Source organism: Dipodomys merriami, unplaced genomic scaffold (assembly GCF_024711535.1).
Source record: "Dipodomys merriami isolate MVZ:Mamm:240054 unplaced genomic scaffold, mDipMer1.0.p SCAF_818, whole genome shotgun sequence".
NCBI classification, from domain to species: Eukaryota; Metazoa; Chordata; class Mammalia; order Rodentia; family Heteromyidae; genus Dipodomys; species Dipodomys merriami.
In genome coordinates, this window is record NW_027206422.1 from 300132 (window position 1) to 319639 (window position 19508).

Genomic DNA, 19508 nt, shown 5'->3' on the forward strand with positions numbered 1-19508 from the left:
CTCAGATCTCAGCCTCCTGAGTAACTAGGATTACAAGTGTTAGCCACCTTTGCCCAGCTTGGATTATATTTTATCACTATCATTGCGAGAACTTTAGCTTCCTTATTTGGAAACTGAGCTGTCCAGCTCAGTTTAAAATTTCATTTAACTTAACTAAAATTGGAAGAATTAATTTCTGACACTATTCACATTTGATATTCAGTAGCTACATGTAGCCAGTGGCTAGTCTGTTAGACAATACATGTATAGAATATTGCCATTATCACAGAGTTTCTGTTAGAACTGTTTTAGAGCGTGCTTCTGCTTGTTAAGGGATGGCCCATGTTTCTAAACTACATATGCTCAATAGCGGTACTCAGACTGAAGATCAGACCAGAAAGGCAAGACACCCGTAAAGTTAAAATATAGTTATAAATTGTTCTACATAGGCATATTCATTTGTGAGGAGGAAGAGGATCAAACCATCCACATCAACAGAATCAACCCTCTCAATTTTAGGACTGAATAGGTGAGCATTTCAGCAATTCTTTGCAGCTTGTTTCTGTGATTGAAATTGGCTGTGGTATTCTCAATGGTGATTTTTTTGGAAAGTATAAATCTGTAATTACCACATTAGCTCACAGAATAATTATGGTTTGTGCTTTGTAAATGTCATTTGGTATTTACACGTGACATTTCAATTTCTCCTGGTATCAATACACCACAAATATCTTTATATTGTTTCTGAGTTATTTCTTTCATTAATTTTGATTCTTCTTACAGGAGGCATTTTAAAAATTAGTGGAAAAATTAAGACTTTCTTGTGTTTTAGAATCCCATTAGTACTCAGTAAGCTTAATAAAGAATGAGAATGCAAGAACTATGTGTGTAGAAATTTTATCTCCAATAACCTGTGTCCTTTCATTAATTATTGGAGCAAAGAGAAGTGGCTCCCCAGAATCTCACCTTCAGAATTGAAGAATGAGGTGGGAATAAGGCAAGGAAAGAGAGACATAGTAATTTGTGCTGAAGTTGCTGTGCTGTCACAATGAACACATGTTCTCATGCAATCTTTTTGAATCCCACAGTTAGCATTTTTGTGGTTTTATTAGTATGACAAGAATGACTGACTTTCCTAGACTGAGGGTTGGAAATGTGTGGGACACATCTATCTATGGACTCTTCCTCAAAATTGTGTATCATTCACTATGGCTCTTTTCCATCCTTGTCACAGGTATGTATTTCTACAAATGGAGAAATAGGTTCATCATTTCCCTTTAAATGATCAAATTATGTGGATTGGGGGGTTGTGTGATTTGCTGTAGAAGCAAGGTATTATGAGTAGGATCCTTTGGTCATGTTGACATTTCTTTGTAGAATTCTTATTGGGGCTCTTACTCATGGACTCGTGTAAATAATTCTCCCCATATTCCAGTCCAGTAGAGTGGGGCAATGCATTAGAACTTTTAAACATGCCTATAATTCTTTTAAAATATAGTTTTAAATACAATAAGTAAAAGCTTTTAGTTTTCTTTTTTAGTTTTTTTGTTTTAATTTTATTGTCAAGGTGATGTACAGAGTTACATAATAAGGTAGTGATTACTTTCTTGTCTAACTTATTACCAACTCCCTCATTTTTTCCTCTTTCCCTCCCTCTCTCAATGCCCCACAAGTTGTACAGATCATTTCCAATATATTGTCACTCTTGATTTTCTTTAAGTAAATGTTTATGTTGATCCCATTTTGGACTTCCACAAGGTGAACATTGGAACACACGGTTAGACCTTTCTGCCATGCATATATGCATATACATATTTTCCTACAACTTTGAGGTCATATATTTGTTTGACTATTCATTTGTTTATTGCCAAATTGGAGCTTGAATTCAGGGCCTGCACATTGTTCTCAGCTTTTTTTTTCTCTCAAGGCTAGCCACAGCTCCACTTCTGGCATTTTGGTGGTTAAATGGATTTTCCTGTGGGGGCTGGCTTTGAATCATGATCCTCAAATCTCACCCTTATGAGTAGGTAGGATTATAGGTGTGAGCCTACTTTATAAATTGACTTTTCATGGCATCATATCATGCATATATTTCCTATCTAATAACATCCTAAGAAATTGCACTGTTCTAAGAACATCATTTATAATGATTACATGGGAGTCCAGTGCTTATAAATACCATAATTTATTGAATTGTCTCTACACTAAAAATCTTTTGTGTCCCCAAAATATTAAATGCATCATCAAAGTTCTTTTGAATTTTTCATTCTAGTATTTATTTTTTATAAATAAGTATCTGCTAGTTGTCAGAAAGAACCAAATACAAACTTTCTTCTTACATAATAATTCATCTTAACTTGGCTCATCTAGAAAAGTAAGTTACACCTCCCTGTGAATTTATTCTTTTCCTATCATGCAGTTCCAGTTTTGTACAATTTTATATACATTACCCACTATAAAGCCTTTTCTAAAATCCCTCTTGCTATCATCCAGTTTTTTATAAACCTTTTCTAAGTTATTTCATTAATAGGAAGGCATAATTAACTAATACCAACTTAATGTCATCATTTCCACGGGTATTTGCATTTTAACCTGGATCAAAACTTGATTCTAACAAGATTATACTTTAATGGTAGAATCAGAGCATCAATCAGGAGGTTGAGAGTATCCTCATGAACAAATTTCATCATGCATTGCTTATTCTCATTTTAAGATTTGAAGGCTAAAGATTACCAGTTCATATAACCCTCGTTCCAGTGCCCTGCATCTTGTATATACATTTTTCTAATTTGGGAAGGGGCAGGGAAATAAAAAAAATGCTGAAACAAGGATTCAGGTTGACTATTGTAACAATGGAATGTACAAGACATTGAAAACGAATTTTACAACTTCGGGAGTAGGGGGAAGGAGGAGTTGGGGAAGTAGGGAGGAGGGAATATAGAGGGAAAACAAAGGAAGGGTAACAATGCTCAATAGGAAATGCACTCATTACCTTACTCATGTATCTGTAACAACTCTATACAGTATCTTTACAATAAATAATATTTTTAAAAAGATTACCAGCTCATACTTCCACAATTAACTTGCTATACACCTTAAATACTTCATATGGATCAAAATAGGAAACAAAAAGAAGCAACTTTCAATATAGATTGTCCATTGTTGTAAAACAGAGATGCCAAATGCAGTGCCCAACGCACAGGAATCCAGAGTACAGTCATTAACCTCTAGAATGCTGAGTTGTCTTCTTTGGCTGGAAATCTCTTAATTTTATTATAGACATTATGCAGAAATGTCCTGAGACAATATTCATGGAGAATAAATAGTTCTTCAAAATCAGGAAAATTTTACCAAGTCAAAAAGAGGAAAACAAGACAAAAAAATTCTATTCCTGGTTATATAAAAAATAAGATTGAACAATAGTCTACCAATAGTCTGAAGAAGAGAACAATTATTTAAGTGAGTTGTTATTATAAATGTAATAATAGAGTGATATGCATGGTAAAATAGAACCTGATAATGAGCCATGAATTCTGCCTTGGGAGGTCAGGAAAACCCTTCTTGCACAGTGTCTTGATACATGGGAAGGAAGAAAAAACATGAAAAGCTTATGAAGTTTACTAATCTCCAAATATTATGACCAAGGAATGCAAAGTACCAGGAACAGGGTAGCAGTGAATCAAATTGGAGAGATGGAAATGGCCATGTAGCTTAGTGTTGTTGCACTTGCTTAATATGCACAAGGCCCTGGGTTCAATCCCCAGCACTAAAAAGGAAGGAAGAAAGAGACAAAGATATGTGAGGTGGATCTAGCACCATCATAGAAGTTTTATTCTCTAGCTCAGGATTTCATACTGTTATTTACACATTATTACTGCATGGGAGATTTAAAAGTACAGTTGCCCAAGTCTCAGCCATTTGTATTTGAGTGGGTACAGATGTATCAACTTCAGCTGATATGACTTGGCGGCAACAAGGACAGAGATATCATGGTAGCACATATGAGTGTAGAACATGGAAAAAAGTTCGTGAGCCTTTTATTTCTGCAGAAAAATAAATGCACATGGTATGTCAGCCTAAGTATGGATATAGTTTAGTCTGCATTTAAATGTACAAATATACCAATTTTGCAAACTTGGGTAAATTACCTACCTCTCTTTCAGCCTTAGTTTCCTATTTTGGACATGGGAGCCAATGAGACTATAGTGAGAGAGTGTTCATAAAGTGTTTTCTGGCTATGCATTTTAAAATTTATTATAACTACCTTTAGTTGACCTGTTTATATAGTGTAAATTTTCACCAGGTGCTGAAGAGCAAAGCAGACGAGGATCAACTGTCTTGTCTTAGGTCTCTTGAGTACTTGATGTCATTCTTTACATTCCAAAAGTTTTGAAGTCAGAGTTGGACAAGAGGAAGTTTTAAAACTTTTCCCTATGGAGCCTTCACATTTTTCAACATCACAGGGACTCTGGAAAGATGGAAGAATAAAACATAGAGAAACCACAACAGTCCTTTTCAGCTGGCTTACTGTTCATCCTTTTGACCTATGATGGCAAATTACCAGACACTGTATTGGTTATAAATACTAAATTTATTTCTACATTCTGGAGCCTGGTGATACAAGATTGAAATGCCAGCATAGTCAGGATTTTTTTTCTGAGTGATGCTCTGTATTAAAGATCAGGAGTGAAATCTATTTGGTTTTGTTTATTTAAATCCCATTCATGAAGGCTTGCCTCCGTGACTTAATTACCATCCACTTACACACAAAGGACCACTTCTATAACATTACATTTGAGATAGGATTTCAATAAGTGAAACTGGATGAAGGGTGTAAATAAATGCATTGTCCTTATACATTCGTTCCCCCCCCCCCCCCACATAACATTGTGTATCTAAGAACAGGAAGATCCAGACATTGAATGATCTTAAAGCTGACCTCTGGGCCACTCTGTGATTTTGGAGTATTATATTGATCTGGCTTATTCAATTCTCTGCCTTCACTACAAGATTATTTGGAGAATACATAAGATAATTAAACTAAGTGTGTAGTTATCTAGAGAATTATTTCATATTATTTACTTTTAATTTTTTGGTAGGGTCTTGGGTTTCAATTCAGAGCCTTGCATTTGCCAGGCAAACACCTTACCTCTTGAATCATGCCACATCCAGCATGCTTTGGTTGTTTTTGAGATAGAGTCTTGCATTTGTTTATTCCTAGGCTACCTGGATAGTGAACTTCCTAGTTGGATGTCCAGTAGGATGACAAGCCACACATTGGCACACCCAGCTTTTCTTGATTGAGATGGAGGTCTCTTGTATGTTTTCCAGCTTGACCTTGAACTCCCACTATCCACAGGTCCATTTTCAGAGTATCTAGGATTATAGGTATAAACCATCTCACTTGCTTTCTATTATTTATGTTTATGAAAAGTCTGAAAGCTATGAGAAAATCCCCTAGAGTTTACTAACCATATCCAGATTCTAGGTGATATACTCATGTTTATTCTGTTACAAACTGTGTTTTTCATTCTGTTTTATATAGAGATATGGCACATCAAGAATAAAAAATATTATTACTATTGCCAATTCAAACAGCTGTGACTATCTAATTTCTATGTGTGGATTTATGTTTTCTGGAAAAACATCCTGAGCACATACGCCAAAAATCTGACAGTCCTAACAAGCAAAAATTTGTTTCCAGTATAATCAGCAGTTTGCAAATTGGGGTTCCATGCCTGTACAGGAGACAGGTCACAGGGGAATTCCCTACTTGTGACCCTAAAATAATTCTGTCCTGTTCAAAATAGCAGGATGGTAAAAATTTGTCAAACTTATTATATGGGAACTTTCTTTTTTTTGGGGGGGTAGAGGAGGGTCTGGTTGTGGACCTGAACTCTGGGCCTGAGCGCTGTCCCTCAGCTCTTCAGCTCAAGGCTAGCGCTCTACCACTTGAGACACAGTGCCACTTCTGGCTTTTTTCTGCTTATATGGTGCTGAGGAATAAAACCCAGGGCCTCATGCATGCAAGGCAAGCACTCTAACACTGAGCCACCTTCCCAACCCCTATATGGGAACTTTCTTGACCTGATATAGCTACTGCATTAGAATGAAAGAATTCCCAGTTGCTCAGAAATCAGGCAAAGATGTCATCCATTTCTGTTCAACCACATAGCAGGCATTTTTGCTAATGAAGCAAAATATAAAGTTCTTGACAAATAGATTTTATTCATAATATATAAAGAACTCTTAAACTCATGAATAAGACAATAATAACCCCGTTAAGAAGATACAGAGAGAAGGCAAATAAGTACATCAAAAGCCCATACATTACAAAACTGTTGTAGAAATTCTTCTCAAATGTGTTCAGATAATGCTTTCTGGAATGAAAGGAATGTGAATAATCTCACTATCTTGATTCTTCAAATAATAATTTTAAGACAAACTGCACAAAGAACTTCAGAGTTCATGGAATTCTTGTTTCATGTTCTGAGCATAACACTTTACAAAAGGCATAATCTTTAATTCTAGAAAACACCAATATTTTTAGCTTTTTACAGAAAAAAAGCAACACATGACAACTCTAAGAAACATGTCCAATGTCACCCAGCTAGCAGAAGAGTTTTAGATATTAGTATAGTCCCAGGGTTTGCAAATAATCAATTGAATTTGAGCCATGGATTCTGGTTTCTACTCAGTCTTAATTGTAATTTATACTTCAGCCTTCAGAAATACACCACTTCTCTTCTTGCCTCCATTTCTGTATTCTGAAAATTAAGATAACATTCTCCCAACCTTAGATGATGAGATATGTAACACCATCAGATGATACAGAACACATTTACATTGTTGGGATTTATCCAACAATTGTTGAATATTTTTTATAAAAAAAAATCTATGTAACAATTGCGTTATATTTTTTATAAAAATCTCAACAATAATTTTATTGTCTTAACACCTTGCTTAAAGGTGTTAAAGTACCAACCAAATTTACCCTAATTTTAAAAATTGAGGGCCTGGAAGGTGGCTCAGTGGTAGAGCGCTTGACTTGCATGCCTGAGGTCCTGGGTTCAATTCCTCAGCACCACATAAACGGAAAGAAAAAGAGGGAATGGAGCTGTGGCTGAAGTGGTAAAGCGCTAGCCTTGAGCTGAAGAACTGAGGTACAACGCCCAGGGCCAGAGTTCAGGCCCCACGACCGGACCCAAAAAATAAAAATAAAAATAAATTGAAATGAAATCAACGCAACCCTCCTGTTCTTTTAAGAAGTACATCCTCTTTATGAGCTCCTCACCTTCTGACATGTAGTTATTAAGTGCATTTTCATGAAACCATTACCTCTCATATTAATCTCATTGAACTCAGTTTTACAGAGTTGTTCTGTCTTACAAAACTGGTTGCAAAGACTTTCCCTTGATTTCCCCAAATGATGGTAGTCATTTGTGTAAATGACTTCTCAAAACTTTTAAGGCAATAGAAGAAGGAAATTATAGCAGAAAATTGCATAGAAAATACCTTGAAAATTGTATCAAGAATCTTTTTCCTTTTTCTTGTCTTTACTTTCTCAGTAGAAGGGATGGAATTCAGGGCCTCAAACTGGCTGGATAATTGCTCTTGATCCAAATCCCTAGCACTTTGTTGAGCTTTAGTTTGCTTTTCAGATAGTCTTATCTTAACTGCCTCAAACCATGGTCCTCCAACTTCTCCCTCTCTTATCAACATGTGGCACCAGTTTGTTTTAGAGATTGGCACTTCAGTATTATATTTTTACCATACCAACAGCAAAATCCAATGTCTACCTCACAAGTAGTTAGAATTATAGGCATGTACCACTATATCAAATGGCATTTTTCTAAAAAGAAATCATCAGTACTTCTGCTAACAAGGAATTATTCACTAACTTCTTTTTAGTTTCCAATTCTCTGCTTCTGTAACTTCTTTTTCATTTTTTTCATCACTGAAGACTGCAAATTTGTCATAACTTCAGTTTTATTCAAGCTTTCAAAATATTCCTGTTTAGTCCACATTCTTCATGCCTCATATTCCATATCATTGTGATTTTCCTTACCAAAATTATTTGTCTCAGCCAGGAGAGGTGACTGATGCCTGCAATCCTAGGTACTCAGGAAGCTGAGATGTAAAGATTTTGGTTGGAAGCCAGCCACATATTTTCTATCTAAAAGGAAACTGGGTGCCACCTAGTAACATAAAAATATTATTTCATATTTACTATAATAACATCTTACAAATTTAAAGTTATTCATTTGATAACCTTGAAAGAAACAAGGAATTAAACATGAATTTCTCTCAGGAAACCCAAGTCAACATCTTAGGCTTTTGAGAAGCTCTAGAGGGTTGGGATGTAGAACTGTGGTGGAGAACAAGCCTAGCATGTGCAAGGCCCTCAGCACTGAAAAAAGGAAGAAGTATAAGAAGGAGGAGGAGGAGGGAGGAGGAGGAGGAGGAGAAGGAGGAGGAGGAGGAGGAAGAGGAGCAGGAAGAGGAGGAGAAGGTACAGAATCAAATTTATCCATATTTTATTTAGTGAGTAATTATGGCAAAATAAGAAGGTCAAGTTTCTGTCTTTTTGATGTTTATAGTAGTTCCAGATTAGCCTCTGGAGATGCATTCCAAATGAGTACGTGAAATCAGTGAAGTACTTTATACAGTTAATCGTAGGTATCCAGAATTTCCACATCTAGGAGTTCAACCAACCAGAAATTTAAAATAGGAAAAATTTGTTGTTCCCTAAACAGACAATATAGCAACTATTTACATACCTTTACATGTATATTGGTAATAGATATAACCTTGATGCGATTTAAAGTGTAACTTATTTTGTATGAAAATGCTATTTTCTATATGGGATTGGATCCTATCCTGATTTTAGTATGCTCAATCAGTTCTGGAATCAACCATATTAATACCAAGATGATCATATATACTATGTTTTTCCCAGACAATTATAGCTACAATAAAGCTTAAGTTATAAATTAGGTTCAGTAAGACAATAATAACAGTAACTAATAAAATAGAAGAATTGTAACAATATGCTGTAAAAATGTAATGTGAAATGGGTGTGGAAGTGCACACCTGTAATCCTAGGAAACAGAAGCTAAGGCAGGAAGATAATGAGAGAGATATACAGTGAGACCTTACATCCAAAAAACCAAAAATAAAAAACAAAAAAGGTATTATGTGAATGTGGTCTCTTCCAAAATATGAGAGTTTTCCATTTAATCTTTTCAGATCACAGTTAATCACAGGTAACTAACTACAGAAGGGGAAATTACAGTGAAGGGGACTACTGTATAATTAAGTGTTATGTAAAGAGAAAAACCATATCCTATTTAAAGGTTCTGATCTGAGAAAAAAAGCCATGCACCTTTCTTTTGCCTTTTTCTGAAACTCTATGACCTTTCTCCCATCCTACCTAACCACCATCCCACCTGGCTTGTGGAAAGGACAAGCCCTCAAAACTAGCTTGGCTGTGGAAGAAGACAAACATTCTATTCCTGAACAAGCAAGTATCTTGCAGCCTGTTTCACTCCTCCTATTTTGCTTCCAGATGCCCAGAAGACCTTCCTTTGAAGACATATTCTGTATTTTCAGGTGAGTGAGATAAATGACTTCCTTAGAAGACAATGTGACTTTGAAGATTGAAATTGAGAAAGGAAATCAAACTCTTCCATCTTTTTTTTACTAAGGGCCAGAAAAAAAATTATAGGTTCTTACCTGCTGAGAGTAAGCAACTTTTGCAGCCTGTGCTAATGAATTTAATCTTGATGCTGATGTGAAATGTGTCTGAAATGTGTCCTGAGCCCTAATTCCTTACTTTCTGAGAACACCACCCCTTCAGAAATTCTGATTTATGATGTGAATATTTACTTCCTATAAGAAGTAGTTGCTTTGATATTTTGATTTTGTGAAGGCTGAGTGAATTTGATATTTTTCTCTCAGTTAAATTATAAGCATGTAAAAATGAATTGAACCTGATTAACTGAAGTTCTTTCTGCCCATTTTCTCTGATACAGATTTCTATGATTTGGGGAGTCTATATTTTAAGTCATTTTGGATGCCTAACTAGGTCTGTGAATGTGGATGAGTCAATAAGAATGGCAGAATTCACCACACTGACTTTGGAGCAAAGAATTACAGCTGGTACCTGGGCAATGATTCAGAAGACAGCTGAGGCTGAAGCTATGTGCCTTCCTGCCTGTGTTCAGCTCCCAATCTCTTCTAACACACCCCTCACTCCCATGCGGTGGTTTCTTTTTCTATCCAAAGGGTTTCTGGAGCTTCATCTTATTCTGGTTTTATAGTATGCCAACATGAGAAGAGTGAAAGCAAGCAAGGCAGATGTGGCAGAGGGATTTTATCTGAGGCTCCATCACACTTGAGAGCTTCTGGCTGAAAACTCCAGAAAGACAAAAGTGAAGAAACAGCTAAGAGAAAATGTAAGAAAGGAATCCACAATGATTAAGCCTAAAAACAGTTTCTAGGATAAGGAGACTCAGGACTTTGTGTCACCTGAGGAGAAGCTGGTAGAAGAGGGAATATTCAGGAAAAATGAGAAGGGGACAGGAGGGAATGGAGAGAGAAAGGCCTAGATTACCTAGATTTGGGACCTCAATGTGAGCTTAATTATACTGTGGCAAACCAACCCCAATGACCCAATAGCTTACAACTTTCATTACTCTATCATGCTACAAGCCTAATCCATGTCCACTTCCACTCAGCATGGTGTTCATTCTGGGATTCAGACTGACTGCTGGAGGTTCCCAAGGGAAGAGAACAGTGTGAAAACCACATGACTATAACTCAGAAAAGACAGGTCATCACTTCTCATATGTCATTTGTCAAAAAGTAAGTAATAATGTGAGCACCGTTATATATTACAGACTGTGATAGACAATTTGCTCCAGGAAAGTTAGAATGAACTTGTGACTTTAAATGAGCATCATTATTCCACAATACTATGAATTTCCGGAAATTATGTAATCACTTAATCACAATCAAAAAAAAAAAAAAAGAACCTCGGGGAAGGGAGGGAGGGAGGGGATGGTAGGGGGAAAACAATGGAGGGGGTAACAATGTTCAAGAGGAAGTGTACTCATTACCTCACTCATGTAACTGTAACCCTCTGTATAGTATCTTTACAATAAAAAAAAAGTAAGTTATACAAACAAGCCTGATAGCAATGGGGATGGGAATACATATTGTGAGCATTATAATAATAGCTATTATTATTGTCATATAATAATCACCAAAGGGAAAGAGATGGTATTTCTCCCTTTTTAGGAGTATTGGACAGGGCATTCTGTAGAATATTCTTCAGTTGGGAGCTCTCTGAATCTTTTCTCCTAAGATTGTGGCTATGAGGTTTCAGGGAGGAGAATTACAGAGAAAAAGTATGTTCTCACGCTGGGCACTGGTAGCTCACAGCGGTAATACAAGCTTGAGATCTGAGGATTATGATTCTAAGCCAGCCTGAGCTGGGAAAATCCATGAGACTCATCTCCATTTAACCAAAAAGAGCCAGAATTGGAGCTATGGCTCAAGTGTTAGAGCACTAGCATTGTGTGTGGGGGAAGGAGGGGTGGAGAGGAGAAAGCTCAGGGACAGAAGCCAGGCCTTGAGTTCAAACCCAGGATTGGGGGATTGGGGGAAAATGTGTTCTCAGTGCATGAAATCGAGGGTGTCTGTCAACATCACTATTGATGTTAACTTCGGAGTAGAGTTGATCACTTTTATTCTGGAAATGATTTGTTCTACTCTTCTCTGTCCTATATTCTTTAAAAGAGGCAGCTATGCACAATCTAGACCTAAGAGGTATGGATTGCACTGATGCACTGGTTTCATTGTTTTTCTACTTAAAAAATTATACCTATGTACTTGTACAAATGAGTTCTAATTTAACATGTCACTTTGTGAGTACAGTACATCTTGATCATTGTCACCACTTAGATAGTTCTCCATCTCTCCCAACCCCATGCCCTCAATTTTCCTGGTTATATTTTCATACATGTACATTGACTACTCTTAGTGGATTCACCCACTGCAAGAATTTTGCCAAGAAATGTCTTCATTCTACAAGGCAATGAATATGAAGTTGAGGACGATAAGCCCAAGACAGCATAGTTATTAATTGACATCAAGATGACAAAATCTTCACCAAAAGAAGCATAAGAAAAAAGAACATGGCCAGGAAAATGTGAAGCATCTATCTTTGTGTGTGTGTGTGTGTGTGTATGTGTGTGTGTGTGTGTGTGTGTGTGTGTATGTGTGTGTGTGTGTGTGTGTGTATGTATGTGCTGCTTCTGAGATGTGAGTGCCTGAGTGCTGCCCCTGAGCTGCTTTGCTCAAGGCTAGCATTCTACCACTTGAGCCACAGCACCATTTCCAGCTTTTTGGTAGTTAATTGGAGATAAGAATCTCATTTACTTTCTAGCCTTGGCTGGCTTTTAACTACAATCTTCAGACCTTAGTCTCCTGAGTAGGTAAGATTGCTAGTGTGAGCCACTGGCAGCTGGCAAAACATCTATTAATGGTCCCACTTAAGCATGTGGAGCAGTAGGTCAATTGATACTTGTGACACTCAGACACTCTCTTCTTTCTCCCCATTTCCTCTCTCCCCTTTTCCAGCTAACTTCCCTCCAGACCATTCATCTCCTCCTCTTCTTCCTCTTTCCCTCTTCTCTTTCCACTTCTCTTCCTCTTCTCTTCCCTTCTACCTTCCTCTGTCCTCATGAGACTGCTTTTTCTCTCCTGCCTCTCTAGAACTTTCTCTTAGAGTTTGCATGTTCATAACGGATGCTGTACCACTTGAGTCACACCTCCAAGCCAGGATTTTTCTAGTTAATTGAAGATGAAGTCTGCTCAGGTTGGCTTTAACTGTGATCTTCGGGGTGTTAGTTTCTAGAAGAGTTAAGCTTTCAGGCATGATCCACCACCATCAACAATGCTTTTGATCTTGTTAAACTGGTGTAGCACAGGATGGCTTCTCTGATGTGTAGTTATCTGAGGGACAGGTGTGTGAGGAACACCTTGAAAATGGTTGAGGGAAGGACAGGTGCAGTAGGCTGCTGTGCCAAATGCACCGGGTGAGAAGTACGTGCACAATTGAAGGGTGTGAACACTGAGTGATGTCATATCTGGGTAGAGATTCTGTGAGTTCCCAGAATACCCAGCTAACACCTCCTTCCCCAGACTTTGGGCATGGTGCTTCCTCTCCCCTTCAGTTCCCATGAGAAGGCTCTAAGCCTCATGGAAGAATAGCAGAGCCCTGTTTTTGTTCTTGGGGTATCAGAGTGCTGATGAGCAGCATTCTGAACATCCAGAACTCATTTTTGAATCACAGAAATGTATGAATTAAAATACTTTTCCTCCCTCTCTCTAGAGGTGGAGAAATCTGTGAAGGAGCAAGAAGCCTAAGAAAGCATGAAGATATAGGATGGACCCTGCCTGGGATGACTGCATCTGGACATGAGCAGAAGTTGGGAAAGTTTGGATGTGATCATCCATCCATGGGTTATTAGTGTTGATTCAGCCAGGGACATTAGATCTGCACACAGAGGCAGTTGCTGAGGGCTGATGCTGCCATTAGTGACAAGTGTGTAATGGAGGACTTAGGCCTTTGCTATGTGTGCACTGGGATCAGGAGGCTGAGCCTGCAGAGAAGACTTGAGATTTGCAGCAAGAGATGGGCTTGGGGCTCCTGGTGGATGAGGAGTCCAGGTCAGTGCTATTTGGGGAGCAGAGCTCAGCAAACAGAATGAAATGGGATTCTAGTAAGAGAAGCACTGAGGGCCACAAGAGGACAAAGATGGGTACCTGGTAAATGACAGGATGCCCACTAAATCTAAATGAGAAATGACAGGAGCCAGGTTAGGAAGGGAGCTGAGGAATCCTGAATTCCACATGGACCAGTGTTCAGTGAAGAGGGTGGGTGAAGGGAAGTACTGTTGTTTTACATGATTCCTCCATGCTTTTTTCCCCTTTTTCTTTTTGTGTGTATGCTTGTGCTGGTACTGGGGGGCTTGACATCAGTGCTTTTTTTCTTAATTTCCTTTTCTTTCTCCTTCCTCTCTACCTTTTCCCCTCATTCCCTCCTGTACCATCTTCTTCCCTTTTCTTTCTCCCCATAACTTCTCCTATTCTACTTCCCCTATCCCACTTCTTGTTCCCTTCATGCACACTTCCATTCTCTCTCCTTCTCTTCCTGCTCTTGAATCTGACTCTGACTCTCTCTGGTTTTCCCTCCTTCTCTCACACTTTCTCTTTTTCAGCTTGCATGGTCATGACTGGTTCACTATCACTTGAGTCACACCTCCAGACTTGCAAACCTCCAAATAGTCTGCAAACCTCCAAAGGGGAAGGCTTTTCCTCTTGCTTCCTTCCTCCTCCTCTGCATGCCTCTCCAGTGGCCTATCCTCAGGCCTCAGGCCTCTTCACAGGGCAGCCCTGCTCTGCTCTGCTCTACTCTGGTTGGAGCCTATTTCTATCTTTCCCCAGCCCCTGCTCCTCAGAACAGACAGCATATATATAAACTGGGCCCCTCCCCCACTCCAACAGCTATAACAGTTTCAACCTCCACTCATGCCCTGCACCCAGGAAGTGCATTGTCCCATCCCTTCTTGACCCCCCTCCTACAGCTAGGCACAGGGGAACATTGAGCTCAGCATGTGGGGGGAGGAGGATGCCTTTGGCCATGTTGATTATTACACTACCACTACATGATAGCTCCAGGCCTGAATTTTTCTAGTTAAGTGAAGATGGAGTGTTTCCAGACAGGCTGCTGGGATAGTTAGGATGACAGGCAGAGCCTCCAGCATTAGGCAGTGCATTTGACTTTGTTAGTCTGTTGGGACATAGCTTGGTTTCTGCGTTGTTATGAAAGGGATTTGTGTACTTATGTGAGGCACAGCTGTGTGAGGGACACCTTATAAATGGTTGTGGGAGAAAGGGGGTGATGGGCTGGTAGACGAATTGAGGGAGGGTCAGCACTGAGTGTTAGCTTATCTTGGTAGAGACCCAGTGAGTCCCCAGAGAGGCCACCAGCTGACACCCCTTCCCCAGAGCACCAGGCTTTGGGCATGGTGCTTTCCCTTGGCAGTTCCAGGAGAAGTCTATTGGCCTCATGGAAGAGTAGACCCTAATTTTCTGCTTGGTGAATCAGTGTGCTGGGGGAGCTGATGTTCAATAATCAATCATTCTGAACACCAAGAGTCCATTTTTTGAATCACAAAGTGTATACATTAAAATTTACCGACTTTGTTTCAGCTAAACATGGTGAAATATATGAAGGAACAGGAGACCTGAGAAGACATGGGAGATATAGTGGTACTTGTGGATGGATGGGACTGGATGAACTCTGCCTGTAGCTACATCCTGCCTGGACTGACTATTCCCACATGAACAGAAATTCAGGAAGATTAGATATGAGCCTTCACCACTGTGATATTTGTGTTGGTTCAGCCAGGTCATTATCTTTGCACAGAGAGGCTATGAGGAGGCTGATGCTGCCTTTAGGTGACAAGCGTGTGATGGGGAGGAGTTGGGTAGACGTGGCCTTTGCTATGTGTACACTGGGAATAGGAGGCTGAGCCTGCAGAGCAGACTGATGAGATTTTCAGCAGATGGAAGGCTGGGGCTTCATTGGTCCAGCTCAGGGATATTTGAGTAGCAGTGATTCCTTCAAAAAATGGATGGGATTCTAGTGAGAGAAGCAATGAGGGCCAAAAGAGGGCCAAGATGGGTACATGGTGAATGACAAGGGTACACAGTAATACTAAAGGAGAAATGATGGGATCCAGGTTATGAAGGGAGCTAAGGAATCCTGAATTCCATATGGACCAGTGTTCAGTGAAGAGGATGGGTTGGAGGGAAGTACTGTTGATTTCACTATCAGTTTTTTTCCCTTTGTGTGTGTGTGTGTGTGTGTGTGTGTGTGTGTGTGTGTGTGTGTGTGTGTGTGTGTGTGTGTGTGTGTGTGTGCGTGCGCGCATGCTGGAGCTTGGGCTTGATGCCTGTGCAATTTTTCTTATTCTCTTATTCTTATTCTTTCACTTCATTCTCTCCCCTTTTTCCTCCTTTCCTCCCATCATCTCTCTTCCCTCCTCTTCTAACCTATACCTTCTCTTCCTCTACTTCCCCTTCCCCTCATCTTCCTCTCCTCTCTCTTCCATTACTTCTCTCCTTCTTGAATCTCCCTAACACTGTTTGTTCATACAAGGCTAGAACTCCACTACTTAGAGCCACAGTGCCACTTGGTTTTCTGACGGTTACTTAGAGATGTCTCACTCTCCTGCCAATGCTGGCTTTGAACCAGGTCCTCAGAGCTCATCCTCCTGAGTAGCTAAAATTTCAGATGTGAGCCACCAGAACCCAGCTAGAGGTGAACTTTTGGTTCAATCCTGACCTCCTGCACATGAACTGCAACACAGGAGTGCTTTTCTGTCACTCCATTCAACATTCGACATTCTTCTTTCTCTCGTGCAACATTCTCATCTTCCTCTTTGCACCTTTCTCCAAAGTCATCTAAATCTAATTATTAGGTCCTCTCAATTTTCCAAAGTACTAGCTAGCATTCTCATTCACTAGCATCCCCTTTCATGTAGCTATTTGTTAGAAAGTAAAAGCTTTGAGCCTAAGTGGCTTTGGTATTTCTTGAGAAAATTTCTAGCAATTTGTAGTGATCTTAAACACTGTACTGAATGAATGAAAACATCATTCTACTTTGTGATAGAAAGTTTGAGATTTAATCTCAATTTTTCTAGAATCTGATCACAGCCTAAACTGCCACTGGGGACATCCCTGAAAATTTCCTAGAGATGGTATTTTCCTTTCCAGGCATTCCGTCAGAAGTCTCACTTTATTCTGAATATACAAGTCTGCCAAAAAAAAGCAGTTGGTTTCAACCTACTTAGTGAGGGGGAGGGAAACTTGAGTTTTATTACAACCTCTCCTTTATTGTGCAGAAGTGGGAGAAAAGAACAGTTGTCACTGAAATACTGTCCTAGGTAAGGCATCAAGCAGGACTCTATAAACAGTTATATCAGACCTTGAATCTAAGGCACTGGTAGCTCACTCCTATAATCCTAATACTTGGGAGGCTTCAGATTGTGAGGATCAGAGTTCCAGGCCAGCATCTGCAGAAAATTCAGAGATGTTGGCCCTTGTGGCATACACCTGCTGTCTAAGCTACAATATGAGGCTTAAAATAGGGAGATTCAGCTGTGCGCCAGGGCCTTACACTTGTAATCCTGGCTATTCAAAAGACCTAGATCTGAGTATTGTGGTTTAAAGCCAGCCCAGGCAGGAAAGTCTTTGAAACTCCTATCTCCAATAAACTACTCAGAAAAAGCCAGAAATGGTACAGAGGCTCAAGTGGTAGAGAGCTACTCTTGAGCAAAAGAACCTCAGGTACTGGGCCCACGCCCAAGAGTTCAAGCCCCAGGAGCAGAAAAAAAAATAGCACTCATTCCAGTGTATTACAGACAGGTAATGAGACTCAATCCAAAAAGTAGTAAAAGCCAAAGCCAGGTGCCAGTGGCTCAGGCATGATACCTTAGATAGTCAGGGGGCTGAGGTCTTTGGATTGCAGTTCAAAACCAGCCTGGGCAGGAAAGTCTGTGAAACTCTTACCTCCAATACACTACTCAGAAAAAGCCAGAAGTGGTACTGTGGCTCAAGTGGTAGAGTACTAGCTTTGAGCTAAAGGGCTCAAGGACAGCACCCAGGCCCAGAGTTTAAGCCCCAGGACTGACCAAAAATAAATAAATAAATAAAACCAAAAATCACGTACACAAAACAGTGCAAAAACCCACACTTCTCCAGACATGAGGAAAACTTATAAGACTAAAAATTTCTCTGAAGAGGAACTAAAATGGCCAATAGACACATGAAGAAATGCTCAACTTCTCTAGCTATAAAAGAAATGTAAATCATTACAACATTGAGATTCCACCTCACCCCAGTTAGAATGGGTATAATCAAGAAATCTAATAACAACAGATGCTGGAGGGGATGTGGCCAGAAGGGAGCCCTACTGCATTGGTGGTGAGAGTGTAAACTTGTTCAACCACTTTGGAAAGCAGTATGGAGGTTCCTCAAAAGACTCCATATAGAGCTCCTCTATGGCCCAACAATCCCACTTTTAAGCATTTATCCAAAAGAACAAACAAGGCCATACTAAAGCTGCTAGCACAACTCTGTTCATCACAGCATTATCCACTATAGCTAAGATATGGAACCAACCCAGATGCCCCTCAGTAGATGAATGGATCAAGAAACTGTGGTGGTATAAATATACAATGGAATTATATGCCTCCATCAGAAAGAATGACACTGCCCTATCTGTTAGGAAATGGAAGACTTAGAAAGAATTATATTAAGTGAAGTAAGCCAGGCCTAAAGAAACATAGGTCCCATGGTTTCCCTTATTTGCAATAAGTAGTGTATGTCTAGGATAAGCAGAAAAGTTCAAAAGCTATGTACATATGACCACATAAGATGATGCTGAGCGAAATGAACCCCAAGAGAGGGACACAAATGGTTTTTTCTTTGTTGTTGTTTTTAATGTACTTATAATGTACTACATGATTTTTTTTTGTTTCTTTTGTATCTTCTTCCCCCACGGTATAACCCCTGTTTTCAGTGTATTTGATTCCTGTGTCCTGCATCTTATATATATACATTTTTCTCATTTGGGGAGGGGAAGGGAAATAACAAAATGCTGAAATAAGGATAAATATGTACAAGACACTATGTTGAAAATGAGCTTTACAACTTGGGGAGGGGCAGGGAGGAAGGAGGTGGTGTAGCAAGGGATGGTGGGAGAAAAACGAAGGAGGTGGTAACAATGTTCCATAGGAAATGTATTCAACCTTACTAATGTAACTGTATCCCCTCTGCACAGTATCTTTACAATAAAAATATTTTGTTTTAAAGCCAAACTTTTTTTTTTCTAAGTGCATGTGGTGGCTCATGCCTACAATACAATGGTAGTAGATGGCGATCAGGAGGATCATGATTCAAGGTCAATCTTGCCGAAAAATAAAAATAAAAATAATTTTTTAAAAAAGCTAGCAAGACCCTATATCAACAAAAAAAACCTCCCATCTATGAGAAAAGCATTAGTAGAAGGATCATGGTTCAGGCAAGCCATAAGATCTTTCTGAAAAATAACTAAAGCAAAAGAGAACTGGGTACATGGTTCAACTTGTAGGCTACTAAGTTCAATGCCCTAAGTTCAAATGCCAGTCCTGTCCAAAAAAGAAGAAGTATCCTTGTTATCACATCCATATTAGACTTTGGGGGATAGGCCATCTAGCTGAAGCCAGAGGCACCAGGATGGGAGGGGGAGGGGACCAGCCAGGAAGGTTACAAGATGCTGTAAAGGGAAGGAGCTTCCAACTCCATGAAGAGGCTCCCCCAGGCAGGGCAGGTGGGAGGGGCACATCAGGAGGAGGGAGAGTGGGCTGGCTTCAATGTTCTCATAGCTAGCATGCTAGCACTTGAGCCACAGC